The sequence below is a fragment of the Mustela erminea genome, chromosome 15 (genome assembly GCF_009829155.1).
Source record: "Mustela erminea isolate mMusErm1 chromosome 15, mMusErm1.Pri, whole genome shotgun sequence".
NCBI lineage: Eukaryota > Metazoa > Chordata > Mammalia > Carnivora > Mustelidae > Mustela > Mustela erminea.
Genome location: NC_045628.1, coordinates 53,918,963 through 53,938,044, shown reverse-complemented (window position 1 = coordinate 53,938,044; position 19,082 = coordinate 53,918,963).

The window sequence follows — 19,082 nt, the reverse complement described above, 5'->3', positions numbered from 1 at the left end:
GTACCTGCACTTTATTTAAAAAATTCTTTTGTTTGTTTGTTTGCTTTACTGGTTGGGTGAGTTCCACTGCTCCGTCTTTTAGGTCACTTATCCATTCTCCCGCTTCATCTGTCTGCTGTTGAAATTTCTAGTTGGTTTTTTGTTTTTTGTTTTTTGTTTTGGTTTTTTTTGTTGTTGTTGTTCAGTTAATGTATTATCAGCCCATTATTCTTTTCTATTTCTTTGCTGAAGTTCTTACTTGTTCATCCATTTTTCTCCCAAGTTAAGTGAGAATCTTTTATGACCATTACTTTGAATTCTTCATCAGGTAGATTACTTACATCCCTTTCACTAAGTTCTCTTTCTGAGGTTTAATTTTTTTATTTCATTTGAAACACATTCTTCTGTCACCTCATTTTGCTTGACTCTCTATATTTATTTCTCTGTGTTAGGCAAAACAGCTATCTCTTACCCTCTTAAAGGAGTGGCTTTGTGTAAGAGATGACTCTTATTCAACCTTGACCTAGCTTTTGGTTGTTTCTCAGAACTTTGTGATTGTCTAAGTAGCCTGTTTGGTTCGTGAAAAGTTCCAGTTTTTGAGGATGTGCCAGGACCTCTTAGTGTTTGTGTTCCAAAGAGAGAAATCTCAGTTAGTAATTAGTTTCAGACCAATTGTAAGCCAGATCCTCAGGAAACAGCTTTTAAGGTATGTAAATAAATACAACCTTGAGGTCTGAATCATAAACCCTGGGTGAATGATGAGATCTAGACGAGATCTAGAAGTGTCCCTTGGGTGAATGTTGCAAAAACTATGACTTTAGATGTGTGTGTAAACTCCTTTCTAGGAGGTATCAGAGAGCTCTGGTGAGGCCAAGGGAGGGTGTTAATACTGTCTGCCTGCCCATGTGCCCTGCGAGCACCTCTGTAGCCTTTAGATATGTAGTAAGCCTAAAGCCTGCCCATTAGGCTAAAGCTCCAAGACACAAAAATAGGCCTTTTTCACATGAAGACTGGAGATATGTTTCAGCCTGCTGTTTGTACAATGCCCTGACGGTAGTCAAGGACTGTCTCTACAATTGTTTCAAACTCAAGGGGTCCAGAAACACAATCCCCTTCTGGCCACTAGGGCCAGATGCTCAAGGGACATCCCCTGTGTGGGCTGTGCATGCCTGCCAACTGTGGCAGAGCAGGCCACAACTGTGAAACATGATTGACAGGGCACTTGATTGGCCTGGCTGTGGCTAGATAGCCCAAAGCTGCAATACTCAGAGGTGGGACGATCACCCCAGAGCTAGCGAGCTAGAGGTGGGATGCAAAAATGGCACCCACCAGCACCAGCCCCAACAAGCAGAAAAACACAAAAATGGCACTCATGAGTGCCCTATCCCTAGAGAGAGTTCCCCAGATTTTGTCTCTCTGGAAGATGCTTTAAGATTAACAAATTCTCCTTTGCAAGTGGTTTAGGCCCCTTCTCAACCCTTGATATTGCACTGAATCTGAGGGTGAATGGGTCTATGTACAAGACCCTTAAGAGCAGATTTTCTGTTCTCCGTAGCCTTGTAGTTCTTCCTGAAGTAAGCCCCATTGGTTTTCAAGGTCAGACACTTCAGGTTCTCATCTCTCTGGTGTAGATGCCAAGGGTTGGGTGCCTTATGTAGGGCACAAATTCCTTGCTTTTTAGGGACAAACTCCTTATTATAAGATCCCACCCAACTGGGTTGGGTCTTTGCAAGACCATGTCTCCACCACTCCTGCTTGTCTTGATGTGGGCCTTCTGTCCTTTGTTGTAAAGGCACCATTCAGCCAGTTTTCAAGTCCTTTCAGAGGGATTTTCCATATGTAGCTATTGATGTGTTATGCTCGTGGGAAGAAATGGGTTCAGGATTTTTCTATGCCACTGTTGTGAACACTCCTACTTGTTTCTGTGTTCTTAATCCAGCCTCAGTCTGCCTCACCTGGTCTTAACTCTTGTATGTAAGCAACCCACAGCCCATCTGATTTATTGGTCCTGCCTGTGGTTCTGCCTTGGTCAATCTCTGCCTATCAACCCTCAATTCCACTGAAACCTTGCTGAGACTGTTGGCCAAGTCAAATCTGAAGCACCAATTTGAGCCCCCCTGACCCTACCTGTTATTGGTCATACTAAAAGTAGGCAGAGCTGAGACTTCTGCAATTCAGACAAAGAGAGAAAAATCTGTAAACATCCTAACAAAACAGATAGCTGACTTTGGATAAATGAAGGGATTATTTAGGGATACTTACGGGAAAGAAGGTATATAGTTGGGGGAGAGCTATAGAGAAACAGAATTGCATTTAACCATAGAACTCTTTCCAATAATAGTTGACTGACAGACTATTAGAACTTCAAGGAATTTTAGAAAATATTTTTTACTGTGTCAAGAGGACAGAGCATGCATATGTATATATCAGGTAAGATTCTAGGGTATATCAACTAAAATTCTATCTGGAAAAAGAAAATCATCTTTATCTGCAAAACAGAGATAAGAATTCAATCTTGTATGAGTATTGAAAAAGTCAAAAGAGCTAATAAATGTAATGTGCTTAGAACAATTCTGGTGCATACTTTACACTCACTAAGTCAAATAATTTAATTATTGCTATGATGATGATGATGATGATAATGGTAATGATTACCTCTTCCCTGGATAGGGAGTGTGGTTAGCCACACAAGAACAGCATGTTCTGAGAGTGAGAGAGAGGTGATTCCTAAGTGATAGGATTTTATCATCAGAGGAAGGGTAAAGAATTGATCAAACAAAAACAACAGATAGCCTCTATAGCATGTGTGTAAACAGCTGCCATTCACATGTATTGTGTGGGTGTGGGTGCTTGTGAGCAGTGTGCATTGGATTATGGGAAGAGGCCTTAGAGAAAAAGTGCTCCCCACAATTCTTTTTTTCCATTTAAATTACCAGTGTGATCTCCTATCTCCTTTATTAGGGAAGTTGAGGACAACTTTGAGGATGCTGTCCTTGGACTTGATTTGGCTCCGTGTCCAAGTGGGTGTTTCAGTATTGCTGCTCTAGTGTTGAAGGAACACAGTGATGCCATGGTGATTCAAATAGAGCTATGCCTTACATTGGAGGCCTGGCTTATGCTGGGAGAAAATCTGAAAAGTGTGCAACAGGAAGTTTTTATTTTCCCCCAAACTTGTGAACTTATTCCCTAAAATTTACTCAGTGTATAATGTATACCCAGGACCTATTTAGGGCCTAGAGCTCAAGTACAGGGGAAAAAAAATTAGGGCTGAAGATAATAAAATCTAAAGCTAGAGACATGGTAAGAAAAGGAAGAGCCAGAAAACTGTGTTTGTTTTAAGCAAATGTGTTATCCTTTTGAAATTATTTCCTATATTTATCTTCTAAGAGCAGAGTCCACATTAGATAGACCATAAATCCAGCTGAGTTCTGAGAAATAATATATTCTCAGACTTGCCTGAGGTGGGGTTTGCATGGCTGTATGTTTTTCTTGGTTTTATTTGCATGAGAAAAAAAAAAAGAATAGGAAAAAAAAAAAAGCTTACCAAGCACAGCTGTAAGACTTTAGTTTCAACAAACTATTAAAATTACTTCTCTGCTCAAAGGGTAGATTTTTTACTTTTCATGAGTATATCTTATACCAAAAGGTAGCCCCATAATTTTCTTCCAAATTTAGATTATTTTGTAGATTTTCAGCCTGTCTTTCATTTAGTCAGTCATCCAAAATGCTTCTATATAATCATGAGTAAAAGAGAAAGGAAGCTGAGGGGTTTTTTTCCACTCCTTAAAGAAAAATTGTTGAATTTATCACTTCAGACATGATTCTTTAGATAGACTGGCTGCTATAAAAAGGCTTACAAATAAATGCTAACCATTTTCCTGGCTCATGTTTTTTACTTGTTTATATTCCTCATCCAGTAAATGCTTTAAATTATTTTCCACTTCCTCATTCACAATTTTTCTTTGTTCTGAGTAAGAAGGTTGTTTGTCACAGGATGTAATAAAACATTATAATCAACTTGATGAAACAGTAGAATTATATATGGTTGAGTTGGACACTGCACTTGGAAAGCACTGGCCTGACCTCTCGCATGTCTAACTGGGGGGCCAATGAATGTCTTCTGAAGTGGAAGAGTGATCACCCATGGGGAAGTGAAAGTGGCTGTTTCATTTGAAGAAGCTTTTGCTGATATCTTGTTTGCCAAGCACACAAAGTTGGCTAGAAAGCAAAACCAGTTGCAACACAATGTTTGGAGAAATTTTTGAAGTGTAACCAGTTTCACCTTCTAATCATAATTTGCAGAACAAAAACTATGTTCTATAAGGAATCTATTTGAAAGAAGTTGGATATTAAAAATAACTCCTCATTATTTTCTGCCAGGTCTCAGAGGGTCAAGTATAGACCCAATAAAAGCTGTACAACATTCTTTTTTTTTTTTTTTAAGATTTATTTATTTATTTATTTGACAGAGAGAGAGAGAGATCACAAGTAGGCAGAGAGGCAGGCAGAGAGAGAGGAAGGGAAGCAGGCTCCCCTTGAACAGAGAGCCCGATGTGGGACTCGATCCCAGGACCCTGAGATCATGACCTGAGCCGAAGGCAGCGGCTTAACCCACTGAGCCACCAAGGCACCCCAGCTGTACAACATTCTGATGCCTAGATGCTCCAATCCAATGGGTGAGACCATAGGGATAAAGGGAAATCTTTGCTCAGTTAGACTCTTATACCAAAGTCAATGATACCATGACATTTTGACTGTTTGAATCTTCAGGGGATGGGGGTGGGAGGTTGGAGAGTGACAGGCCACATATTCCAGACAAAACTAAAAACCGTAACTCCCAATAGGTATATTGAATATCTAAGTGCCTGCCAAGTTTGATTCTTTCAGTTTTATCCCATGAGCCTGTATTAAAAATGAACAAAATTGTTCAAGGATCTCAACTATCATTTAGTGGACTTGTCAAGTGTATCACTGGCAATAATAGGAGATTTTTGCCTCTCCTGTGCTAATGAAATGCAGCTTGGCCTCAATTTAAGGATTTTCATTCATTTTAAATTATTTTCACAGACTAAAATTCTTCAATTTACATTTCTAATAATTTCACAAATTAATGCATGTCTCTCCCTCCACACAACATGAAGGAAGAGGGAGGAAATGTGTTGACTTTATTTATTTATTTAAAAGATTTTATTTATTATTTATTTGACAGACAGAGATCACAAGTAGGCAGAGAGGCAGGCAAAGAGAGTGGGAGAAGCAGGCTCGCTGCCGAGCAGAGAGCCCAATGCGGGGCTCGATCCCAGGACCCTGGGATCGTGACCTGAGCCGAAGGCAGAGGCCTTAAGCCAGTGAGCCACCCAGGTATTTGACAGAGAGAGAGAGCGTGCACAAGCAGGGGGAGCAACAGGCAGAGGGAGAGGGAGAAGCAGGCTCCCAGAGCAGGGAGCCCAATGCCAGGCTTGATCTGAGGACCCTGGGATCATGACCAGAGCTGAAAGCAGTCACTTAACCAACTGAGCCACCCAGGTGCCCCAGAAGTGTATTGATTTTAGAGGAAGATGGAGGTAGATTGAAATTAAAAACTTTGAGGACTAGACCAATTATTAACCATCCACCTTCCAGCACTGGATGCTTCCTTTCTGTATGACGACAAAAATCGCCTAAATGAGATAATACATGTGAAATATCTGGTAAAGAGGCATGTCATAGGTGCTTGATAAATATTCTCTTCCTGATTGCTTTTTGGTTCCAATGAGCCTTATGCCCACAAATTAGACAGCTTCGCGTTTGAATTTTATTTGCAAGTGCCTACCTGTCCCCAAGTGTCAGAGTGTTCTGCTCCAAAGACCAGATGACAATATAGGTCAATGCACCTGCAACATCACTCCTCCAGCCACTAATGTTATCCATTTATTCAGTGAACCCCTGTTGAGAATCTATTCCCTGCAGTCCACATGCTTGGGGATACTAACACGAAGAAGATCCAGAGGCAGCACACAAAAAGGTGATTACCTTGCAAGGGAGATGAGCAAGAAAGTCAATAGTTACATTACAGTCATAAGTTTTATCCAGAGGGTCTGCACACAATGCGTGAAAGGAGAGAGTCTTGGCTCCCTGATGACAATGGAGGAAAGAGGGAAGTCCAAGAATGCTTGCAAATATTGCAATCACCATGGAAGACTGGAAGTCAACACTTGTGTCTGGAACTGTCTGTGCTATCCAAAATTGGTGAGTGCTGCACAGTGAGTTATTGAATTTATTTTACAGAATTAACCACTTCCCCAGGACTAAAAGCATTGAGTGTCAAAGTATTAAAGCCCAAGATTTCCAACCTCTGTCTCTGAGACAAAGTTGGAGCGGAAGCAAAAACACTGGTCTGCTCAAAAGGGATGTTTTTAAGTTGAAAACATAAAAGTGACTGAATTGCATGTCATCTTATATTTTGAAATAATAGAAAAGTTGCAAAAATGGTTAGAAAATTAAGCAGTGGGGAAGAAAGCAGCTGATCTAAGCATCTTTGGAAAACAGTGTTTTGACTGGATACTGTAAGGCTAAATACAAAAAGAACTGCACACAAACACTGTATTTGGTAAATTTCTTCCTCACAGGGATATGGCTTCACAACTCTGATACTATTTTATATATGTAATAAGGTTGAACTAATGAGTAAACATATATATTAAAACCCTAGAAAAAATATGTTGTTGACAACTGACATGGCACATATTTTCAAATTATAATATTTATATAGAGAATAAAATATGAAGAGACCCCTTATAAGATTAATATGGAAATCATATTAACAAAAGATTACCTTAGGAAATGTAGTTTGATGAAGATTTAATTTGAGTGACAGATTAGTTTTGTAAGTATAATTTTTTTTTCCACTGCTAAGGAGAGGTAGTCTAGACTTCACATGAAGAGAAAATCCTTTATTTCTTGGTTTGGTCATGTAAGTCCAATCTTCCTTAGACTTGAAGAAACAAACCATGAAGGAGCTCACTGCCTCATCCAGTATGTGGAGGTGGAGGACCTTCATGTGGGAGGGGGCTGTTCTGGATCTGCAGGCCTCAACAAACCCTCTGATGGAGGTCAAGGTCAGTGAACGCAGCGTGGCAGCTCAGGAGGGAACACCGCTTCAAAACTGAGACCCACTCCTGGGGAAGGGACCATCAGCACTTGGCTCTTGGCTTCCTGGCAAGTCTGGAAGAGCTCCTTGCGATTTGATGAGTCTTATGACATCTTTGGAAGCCTCGGGCATTTTAAATACCTCCACCATCTCTTTTCCTTGTTTTGAACATTTGAATCTCTCTTCTTTTAGTTCTTGAATCAGGGAAGTTAATTCCTCCATCAACATCGAGTTGGTCCTCTTTACCTTTTTGTAAGTGTCCCTAAAGCTAGTTATATTTAAAGACTCTTTCTCTCCCCTGACATTCTCTGAAAAGGAATTAATCCCTTTATGCTCCTTTTTAGTAACCCTCAGCTTGTCAGCTGGTTGGAATTTCTCTCTAATCCATGAAGTCAGTGTATCTGAACGCTGCTTTTCACTTCTGACACAAAGCCAGCTTCTAACAAGCTGAACAAGTCTGAATAGAAAGAAGAGACCCACCAATAAGGCAATGACAAGTAGACATATCACTATCTCCCACTGGATATTGTGGAAAGTGAGTTGTGGACTCAGGTCATTGGGTAGCATCTCCTCTACCACCTTGCCCAGTTTCCCAAGAATCAGCCCAAATCCAAGCTTTGCAGAGGATAACAGCTTCTCCATGGCACAATCTACCACTGGGTTTTTCCCAGTAACCGTGGAACCACCAGCCACAATAAATCCTGGGGAACACCCCAACATTCCACCTAGAACCTAACCAAGGCAACTGACAGCCTGGACTGGTCAGTGACAAGGTGATGGAAGGGGGAGATTTGCAAGTAAAATATACTAGCCTTAAAAATATTAAGTAAGTAAATATATTGATAGCCAAGCTTCTCATAGTTGGAAACAGAAGTTCTAAATAAGAAAAGAGAGGAAGTTAAAATGAACTCTATGGTACAGGATTGGAGTCAGAAAAATCGGTATGAACTGATCTAAAATACACACACACACACACACACACACAGAATATATATAAATGTGTGAATATGCATGGGCTAGTTTACATACATGCACCTCTAGCTTTGTCTGCCATAAGGACCTAGAAGCAATGACATGCCAATAGCATTGGTTTCTAAATACTATTCTTGAATAAAAGAAACCAGGACACTCCTTGGAGAAGTGGCTGATTTCTGGGGAAGAAAAAGTCAAGGTGTGTAGTACTAAAATAAAGAAAATACAAACAAGGGATATTGAAAGGGCACAGGAGCCCACTTCAAAGAGCTCCTAATGGCCAACCCTGAAACAATTTGAGAAACAAAATAAGTAACAGTAAGTTTGGGTCATAACCCAATGGATAAAATAAATACCCTTGAGTCCATACTGCTATAAATAAAAAACGTAAATAAAAGGCAGAGAAGAGACAACTCTTCCTTATAGAACTCCCACTAATAAATGTAGAAGAAATAAGGAAACGACAAAGTCCTCATGATCATATCCCAATGGTAATTGCTTTTGAGAAGAAGCATAGATGGATAATAAAATTAGCAGGCAAATGTTTAAGGAGAAACAGGATATTTGTATATTCTGAAAGTATCTCTCCCAAAATATATTTTTTTAAATGAAAGATAGAACTTTATGGTGAAAAAGCCTGCAACCAAGCTACCAAGGTTAACATCACGAGTGATAAGATAAATCAACATCATGTATCCTTGATATAATGGCCTGAGAAAGGCACATCTTCTCTGTCGTTTTCTTTGCAATGATACATAACCTCACTCTAATCATGAAAAAACATTAGACAAACCCAAATTAAAGAAATTCGACAGGCAGGAAAGATAAAGACTGAGAAACTGTCACAGATTGGAGGACACCAAGGACACATGACAACAATGCAAAGAGGGAGCCTAGAACTAGAAAAAAGGGGAGTTGAGTGGAAAAACTGGTAAATCTGTATAAAATCTGCAATTTCATTAATAGTATCGTATCGATACTAATCTCTTAACACTGGTCTTTTTCCTATTTTGTGTTTACTATGTTCACATTATGAAAAACTGAGTGAAGGGCATATGGAAACTCTCTATTGACAACTCCTTGTAGGTCTAAAATGATCGCAAAATAAAAAGGTAAAAAAATAAAAACCAGTAAAATTAAGCATTGTGACCCACCCTTCTTTCTACAAATGACTTTGGGATCCTTCAAGGACTGTATGAACTTTCCTATTGCTGCTGTACAAATTATTAGAAATGCAATGGCTTCTAACAATGCAAATTTATTATCTTACAGTCTTAAGGTCAGAATTCAACGTGGTTCTTGCTGGGCCAAATAGGTACGAGCAGGGCCACTTTCATTTCTGGAAACTCTAGTGAAGAATCCTGTTATTTGCTTTTTTCAACTTCTAGGGACTTCTTGGATCCTTCTTTCATTTTCGAAGCCAACAATGGCAGGTCACACTACTATCTCTCTGACCATAGCTGGGAAAGGTTTGCTTTTTTTAGAGACCCATGTGATTAGATTGGACCTGCCTGCATAATCCCCACCTCAACATTTTTAACTTAATCCCCCCTGCAAAGTCCCAGTTGCTATGTAATACAACATATTCATAGGTTTCAGAATGAGGACATCTTTTTTTTTTTGGTGGGGGAATGTATTATTCTACCATCAGGGACTTTTCAGGGAAAATGAGACTCTCTCATACCAGTACCAGGGAACTCCTAAAAAGCAGACAAGACAAATTGCCAGGGTTTTCCCTATGAAATCAACTGAAGCATTCCTGCACAGTGTTGGCTAATAGGATGTTTTTCTTATTCCTTTTTTTTTTTAAGATTTTATTTATTATTTGAGAGAGAGGCAGAGGGTGCATGAGCAGGGTGAAGGGAGAGGGAGAGGCAGACTCCTCAATGAAAGGGAAGCCCAACATGGGGCTTGATCCCAGGACTCCAGGATCATGACCTGAGCCAAAAGCAGTTGCCCAACCTACTGAACTCCCCAGGCGCTGCTAGGATGTTCTTAATTAATGATTGGTGATTTTCACTGAAGCTGAAATTACTACATTACTATCACCAGTCCTTTAGTCAATGTTGGACTATATTCAGGTGGTTTATTTCTATCCAGATGGTATTCCATTTCCACCAGGAAATCCTAGCTTTTGTTCGAGCTGCACCTCCAGGCCCTCTTATTCTCAAGCTTGGCTGGGTCTAGATGTCCCCATTCCGTCCTGTGGCACATCAGCTCCAGTGTTTTGCATAGCATCGGGCACAGGGTAAAAATTGAATGAATAACTGTTGAAATCAATGCTCGCAAAGGTGTTGTCCATGCAGTAGACCTATACATCCTTGTTTCATATCTGCTTTGGCCTGTTAAGAAATGGAAACCCATTATTGTCCTGCTTGCAGAAGAAGAATGTAAGAAAGAAGCAGAAAGTGGTTCTTTCTGTAATTTTGGTGTGGTAGAGCAGATAATGTTTTTATTCTGGTCTTTGAGGCAAACAGGGAGAGTCAGGCTGAAAATATAATTTTCATGGATTATTTAAAGGTTAAATCTTAGCACTTTGAAGTGCCTTATACAATGCCCACATCCTCAAATTATTCTCAGATATTTATGTGAATAAATGTACATTTAATTCATGGGCTCCACACATGCACTGTTAATAATTTTTGGATTCATTTGCCAAAGCAGCTAAACCTGAACTAAACCATCACCTGAGGTGATTTTAAAAATACTGATATCCAGATATCTGTACTTGCCCTAAAAGAATGCTGATTTAATTATTCTGGTAGGGTCTCCGTTATTAGCATATTTTAGCTTCCCAAGTGATTCTGATATGAAACCTGGAAAGAAAACCACTAAGTTAAAAAAATGGTGCTTCTTAATATCAAAGCTAATATGTGCTTTGCAGAAGAAGTAGGTGTGAGTCTGCCCCTCCACCCCCACCAGGTTGAAATATGCCTCCATTTCTTATGTGCAGGTAACGTCCACTCAGTAACCCGATGGCTTCTACAGAGATCTAAATGGCACATCCCTTTTCACGGCTGGTCCAAATTGCTCATTCTGGAAGCATTACCCTATCTCGGTTGTCATTTCTGCCCCACCCTACTTCCTTCAGTTTGCCCTGCTGTGGGGCCAGGGCTGATGTTCTATGCAATGCCAACTCTGCCCTTTGCTGCCACCTTCATGCATCCCCATTTGTCACTTTCTTGGCTCTGATGCTTTCTTTCATCCTCCTGTGATACATCCTCCTCCCTTGTAATCCTTTGCTATTTCTTTTCTGTTGCTGTTAGAGAGAGAAGGAGTGCACATGCATGCGTGCAAAGTAGGGAAGGGGCAGAAGGAGAGAAAATCTCAAGCAGGTCCTTGCCTGGTGCAGAGCTTAACAGGAAGCTCAATCTCACAGCCCTGAGATCACGTCCTGAGCCAAAGTCAAGAATAGGGGACTCACTCGAATGAGCCGCCCAGGTGGCCCTTTGCTATTTCTTAACACAAATGATGGAAAGAATCAGAGTGGGAAAGGATTTCAGTGAGGTACTGTGGCCACCATTAAAATGTGCCTCCTGATTTCCAACTACAGGGAGCTGAGTTGACCCATGGGCCCAAGTTCTTCTTCTTTTTTTTTTTTTTCAGTGTTCCAGGATTCATTGTTTATGCACCACACCCAGTGCTCCATGCAATACGTGCCCTCATTAACACCCACCATCAGCTTCATCCAACCCCCTCCCTTCCAAAACCCTCAGTTTGTTTCTGAGTCCACAGTCTCTCATGGTTCGTCTCCCCCTCCAATTTCCCCCAACTCACTTCTCCTCTCCATCTCCCAATGTACTCTGTATTATTCCTTATGATCCAAAAGTATGTGAAACCATATGATAATTGACTCTCTCTGCTTGACTTATTTCACTCAGCACAATCTCTTCCAGTCCCATCCATGTTGATACAAAAGTTGGGTATTTGTCCTTTCTGATGGAGGCATAATACTCCATAGTGTATATGGACCACATCTTCCTTATCCATTCATCCGTTGAAGGGCACCTTTTTGATGGAGGCATAATACTCCATTTTATATATGGACCATATCATCTTTATCCATTCGTCCGTTGAAGGGGACCTTGGTTCTTTCCATAGTTTGAGGACTACGGCCACTACTGCCATAAACATTGGGGTACAGATGGCCCTTCTTTTCTCCACGTCTATATCTTTGGGGTAAATACCCAGTAGTACAATTGCAGGTCATAGGGAAGCTCTATTTTTGCTTTCTTAAGGAATCTCCACACTGTTTTCCAAAGTGGCTGTAACAACTTGCATTCCCACCAACAGTGTAAGAGGGTTCCCCTTTCTCCACACCCTCTCCAACACTTGTTGTTTTATTGATTTGGGCCATTTTAACTGGTGTAAGGTGGTATCGCAGTGTGGTTTTGATGTGAATCTCCCTGATGGCTAATGATGATGAACGTATCTTCATGTATCTGTTAGCCATTTGTATGTCTTCTTGTTCTATGCTTAGGATTCCATTATCCCATTAGCACCAGGCCACCCTTCCTTTGGCTGCTCCTAGACAATGGCTGAGCATTACAGAATGCTAAGTTTGACCTGTCCCTGAGATCCTTAAGCTCCTCTGACTGGTGACTTGGGTTGAAGGGCTCCTTACTGGCCTTGCCAAACATACCACTGCACCATCACCTGAGACCCTGCTCCACCCATTCCTCCACTCTCTCTTTCCTGAAAGTCAGGACTAAAGCCAGCAATTACGGCTCTCCTAGCCCACCCAGCTCCTTCTTCATTTTTCCACTCCCAGGCATCTACCTAGATAAATTTCTTGCACATCTAATCCCATCTTGGAGTCTGCTTCTTGGAGAACCCAAACTAGCACTTGTACTATAGGGAAAAGTGGAAACAACAACTGAATTTTACTCTAAAAGAAAATAACTATCCCTATCTCGTGTATTTAATCATCATCAGCTAATGGGTATATATATGTATGTGTGCACATACGTTCCCTTTCAAAGAAAAGATATTGGGCAATTGGATAGCAAAAGAAAGTGCCCATAATTTGTGCTATAAGGAGGCACAACAGTGGTTTTCAACCGCTGCTGCATGTTAGAATCACTCAGAGAACTTGAAAAATGCTGGTCCTCCTCTTGAGTTTCCAACGCAATTGGGCTGGAGAGCCTGGGAATTTGCAATTAAAAAGCTCCCCCAGATGATTCTAGTGTGTAGTAACGTTTGAGAACCCTACTTATAGGTATGCATACAGATAGGCCACAATTTATAGTACCTATAATATGTAAACTACCCAGTTGCTCAGGAGAAATGTGGTTAATCACAGTCCTGAGGGAAGAGAAACATTTCTTCAGCACATCTTCACAAAGGAAACACTGTGGGATGTCACCAACCACATCCTTAACAACATCCTTACAGTAAACACAGAAATGACTTTCATAGAGTTGCTCCCTATGACATCCTTCGATGTTGCCAGGTTCTTTCCATGTGCTACCACTTAGTGCAAGCAGGTTCTGCTCACGTACAAATTTGGAGAGGAATTTTCCACTTTGGTTAGTGTATCTCACTCTAAGAAGGCTTTGCGCTGTCTTGGGGTAAAGTCTTATGGTCAAACTCCAGGGGTACTACCAGAAAATATACACTTTTATCTTTTGTTTTTCTACATAAAATTCTATGGGATTCTACATAAAATTGTTTGGCCAAAAGATTCTACTGTTAACCAGCATTTGAAAACCACTTCTCAGCCTAAAGAAAAAGAAATCATCCCGCTTCTCAACAATTCTAGGTTGACCCCAATGAACCTACAATAAATCCTGACTTCAAAATCTTGGAAATAATTAACTTCACTGTGCCATGACCAAGAAAGATAAATTTCAGACGGACCTGATATCCAAATAGATAGGGCCTGCCTGGCCAGGAATATAGAGGTAGATGCCACCCAGCTAACAGTAGACCACAACACGTGAGAGAAACACATTCCTCTCACATGGTTGGCAAGTTCATTGGCAGTAACTCCAAGACTGACAGAGTCACCATAGCCATTCAGATAAACTACCTAAAATCTGAATATGAGGAAATGAGATCATAAACATCCACCCTTCTTGGGACATGATACTTAAACCCATCAAAAAGTCAACCTGTTGGATTCTTACCTGTTGGGCTCTCATCTGGCCATCCTCTATCTTCAGGAAGAACAGCCCAGGGAGCCTCCGCACCTGGGCACAGAAGACACCTGCCCAGATCGCGCTCACCAGCTTCCCGTGACTGGCTCTTGCCAGTGCCGCGTGCTGAACTTCTCGCTTCTTCCCCTTCCTGAGCTTTTCCTCCCAGCATCCTTACAACCACCCTAGAGTGACAGGGCTTAAGATGTTTAATAAATGAGTTCTCTCCATCTTCGCATTTACTAATCTCCATGCTTATTGAGCTGCCCTTCACGGCAACTCTGGTTAGAAACTGATTAGAAAAAGCTTAATATACAGTTCCGTTACCTATGAATTAATGTATGCTTCAAGGACATTGCTGTTTAGCCGATAGAAGGTGCATGCTATTAGCATTTTGGAATGACCCCAGTAGTGACTTGAAAAACTTAAGTAGGCAGGGTGTTGAAAATCACAGAACCTGATGGCAGCAGCAGTTGAATGTAAGTTCCAAGGTAGCTCTCTACACTATGCCGAATGAATGAACAAGACTGTCCAAAGAACTTGAGTTCAAGGACATCCAGAAAAGAGAGAAAGGAAAAAAAAAGAGTAATTATGTCTGCTGATCAACTTGGATCGTTGTTATTCTACCCTTTCTATTCCTGGCTTCAAATGGACATGCACAGGGATACCTCATGGCTCAGTCAGTTAAGAGTCTGCCTTTGGCTCAGGTCATGATCCCAGAATCCTGGGATAGAATCTGGCATCGGGATCCCTGCTCAGCTGGGAGATTGGTTCTCCCTCTCCCTGCTCTGCCTGCTCCCCCTGCTTGTGCGTGCTCTCTGACAAATAAATAAATAAAATCTTTAAAAAAAAAAAAAAAAGGACATGCTCAGAAAATGCTTATGTGGAGTAAGAGATTCATTTTCTAAGTATCGTGACTTACAGTTTGAAATGAACACCCCCATCCCACTTTCACCAACAAACTATCTCTACACGAATCGTGGAAGTAAAAAGAGCCAACAATACTTTCCTTACAAGGAGAAAGGGAGCCTTGTATGACTGTTAAAATTTCAGGCACAAGCCAGGTTCCTCATTCTTGCCTCCCCCACCAGCTTACCAACATGTGCCTTCTGCTAAGGTGTGGGGGTTAACAAACTTATCAGATTCCTTCTGGGGAGAAAAATTTTGGTAGTGAAGAGATACAAACAACAGCGAACATGTGAGTAAAATAAAGCTACCAAAGGAGGATAAAGGCAGAAAATGGCTGAAGAGCCAAGATAGAGCATTTTACCAATATCACCACCATCTTGGTTTTTACCCTATATTGGCTGTCTGGACAGACCTGATATTAGTGGAGCACAGAAATGCCAAAAGTTTCACTATGCTAGCCCAGCACTGAGAGTCTTCTGGAATGAGCTTCCCCTTTTCAGTTTTGGGTATCTGTTCATGCCATCTCTTCCCCTTGCCACTATTCTAGGTCTCCAAGCTGCTGGCCCAGTGTGGCCACAGCAAGATGGCTTGGGAAATAGTCATGAGACACATCCGCCCCATGGAATTTGCTCAAAACTCATGGCAGATTTACCAGTTAGTGAAATAAAACCTGCATCCTTACTTCTAGTTTCAAAGCTATTCAGTGGTGTATGTAAGTAAAGACACAGGTAGAATTTAATATCTGACAATTCACTTAACTCTTCTCTTCAAAACTGCAAAACCTTTTCAGAGACCATGCAAGAACAGGCTTTGAGATCCCTATTTCCCAGAAGTTAAAAAGTGAAGGGTTGCAAGAGCGCCAGTGCTGAGGGGAAATGAGTATAACGCCAGCCTATGGAAAATCTCAGTAAATCGGTTCTGGAAATTGTCCTTCTTTCTTGCCCCAAGGCCAAAAAAAAGTGAAGTAAGGAATGGGAAATTTTATCAAATCGGACTTCACTTTATTATTCTCCCTCTCACAAATCCACCCTTTTTTCTTCAGGGCAACCAACCTCAGGTGATGCTTTTTAAAATGAAGTGTTCTTTCTCACTCTTGTCAGGTCACAGTCCACCGGTGGTGATGGCGCAGGAAGGTTAAGGGTGGGAAGCTCTGTCAATAATGCTTCTGAGATAGGCCTGCAGTGTTCTTTAATTTATTGAACCTTTTCTACTGGGTGTCCATATATGCATGTTTGTGGTCAATGACATTTTAAGAAACAATCTTTAAAAGATTTTATATATATATATCTTTTAAAGATTCATATATATATGCTCATGTTGTTATATAAAATAATATATAATAAATGTTACATATGTTTATATGTTTTATGTTATATAAAATTATGTTATATATATATATATAACAACATGAACATTTTATTTTTTTCATTAAGCTTCTTCATTTCTTTTTTTTTTTTTTGAAGATTTTATTTTTATTTCTTTGACAGAGAAATCACACGTAGACAGTGAGGCAGGCAGAGAAAGAGAAGGAAGCAGGCTCCCCGCTGAGCAGAGAGCCTGATGCGGGGCTCTATCCCAGGACCCTGAGATCATGACTTGAGCCGAAAGCAGAGGCTTTAACCCACTGAGCCACCAAGAGCCCCAAGCTTCTTAGTTCCTTATTAAAGATTTTTTAAAAAGATTTTATTTATTTATTTGACAGAGACACAGCAAGAGAGGGAACATAAGCAGGGAGAACGGGAGAGAGAGAAGCAGACTTCCCCCGTGCAGGGATCCCGATGTGTGGCTTGATCCCAGGACCCTGGGATCATGACCTGAGCCAAAGACACTTAACAACTGAGCCACCCAGGCACCCCTCTTATTAAAGATTTTTTTAAAGTGTTTTTGCCTGGGCATCTGGGTGCTCAGTCAGTTAAGTCTCTGTCTTCAGCTCAGGTCATGATCCTGGGATCAAGTCCCATGTCAGGTTCCCTGTTCAACCAGGAATCTGCTTCTCCCTCTATCCCTCCCCCTTGCTTGTGCTCTCTCTCTCTCTCAAATAAATAAATAAAATATTTTTTTCTGATTATAATTTTTAAAAATAATTACTATAGAAAAAGTAATATCATATACCCTAAGGTATATACCTTAAGGAAATATTCAGACAGGTGCACAGGATTTGCTGACAAGGGGATTCACCCACTGTATTACTATTCATTCTAAAACTGTAAACAACTCAAATGGTCAAAAATAGGGCTTAGACAAACATTGCTGTGCTGTGTAGTCATTAAGAATCATTTAAGGAGGGGTGCCTGGGTGGCTCAGTGGGTTAAAGCCTCTGCCTTCGGCTCAGGTCATGATCTCAGGGTCCTGGGATAGAGGGTGGCATTAGGCTCTCTGCTCAGCGGGGAGCCTGCTTCCCCTTCTCTCTCTCTGCCTGCCTCTCTGCCTACTTGTGATCTCCCTCTGTCAAATAAATAAATAAACTCTTAAAAAAAAAAAAAAAAAGAGGGACATTTAAGGAGGGACACCTGGGTGGCTCCATCAGTTAAGCATCTGCCTTTGGCTCAGGTCATGATCTCAGAGTCCTGGGATCGAGCCCCACATTGGGCTCCCTGCTCAGTGGGGAGCCTGCTTCTCCCTCTCCCTCTGCTGCTCCCCCTGCTTGTGCTTTCTCTCTCTTTCTGTCAAGTAAATAAGATCTTTCATTAAAAAAAGAATCGTTTATAGATATAGGGTAGTGATAAAAATATATTAAGAGGGATAAATAACGTTATAAACAATACGTGCCTTATGATCTTATTTACTTTTAAGTATTTATTCATGTATTTCTGTAAAAAGGAAGGACATATTCCCAAAAATTAATACGTTATAATTTCTGGCTGATTCCAAGTGATTTTTATTTCATTATATTTCTTTGTATTGGATAAAATGTTTGTAGTCACTATATATTAGGTTTAGAATTAGGAAAAATAATACTTTACTACTTTCAAGTTCAAAAGAGGCAGTCACTCCAATACTTGAAGAACTAATATTCATAGGGGTTCAGTCCATCCTTTGAGGGGCTGGTCTTCCTGTTAAAAATTGAAGAATGAAGGGCCTCTGTCTTCCTTATAGTTGAAGGCAGTGAACTTTCAGCCAGGTTCCTTGTCCTTCAAGGTGTTTGGCTTTTCAGACATCTCTGGATGGGGGACAATATGGCCCTCTCAGAGCTTCTGTCCTTTCTTGTCTTCCTGGGCCCAGCAGGAAGGAAAAAGATGCGCACACCCGCACTGAGCTGTTCCACTCAGGCCCTGACTGTCCACCTTCAAGTTTCTCTGGAAGGGAGAGACCATCCCACCTACCATCACTGAAAGGCAATATGAACCCACATATTCCAGACAAAGAACCTCCAGACCAGAGGGATGAGGTGGCAAAAGTTCTAGAAAAGCACCTCATTTCCCTGCTTCTTCAACATCACCCATATCCACATTCATTTGCTTTAAGGAAACCAGGACACACCTGAGTGAGAAAATCCTTACCTACATTCCTTTCCAGGTAGTTAACCCCTAAATCAGTGCTCCAAAACTTTAATTTCAACACACATAGATTTATCCAGCCTCATCAACAAATTCTCACTGGGTTCCTTCTCTGCACTTGGCAGAATCATAGGTATAAGGAAATAACTGCAATTTTCCTGCCGTGAGGCATTAGAATCCAGGAGACATTACACAACTATATGGGACCCTGAGTTTACTGTGGGTGGAATAATATATGGGGACTCCCATCTTTTTATTTTAAACCACTCTGTGCTATCAATGAATGGAATGGCCAGAATAATCTTAATCAGTTTTTCTATGTAAAATTAAAATTTGAAAACATTTTTATTGTATTCTCCCCAGATCTCAAGAGAGCAGAGTTTAATGCATGTAGCTATTTTGATATTTAAATTAACCATTCCTTTTTTTTTTTTTCATAAAGATAGTGAGTTTAATGAT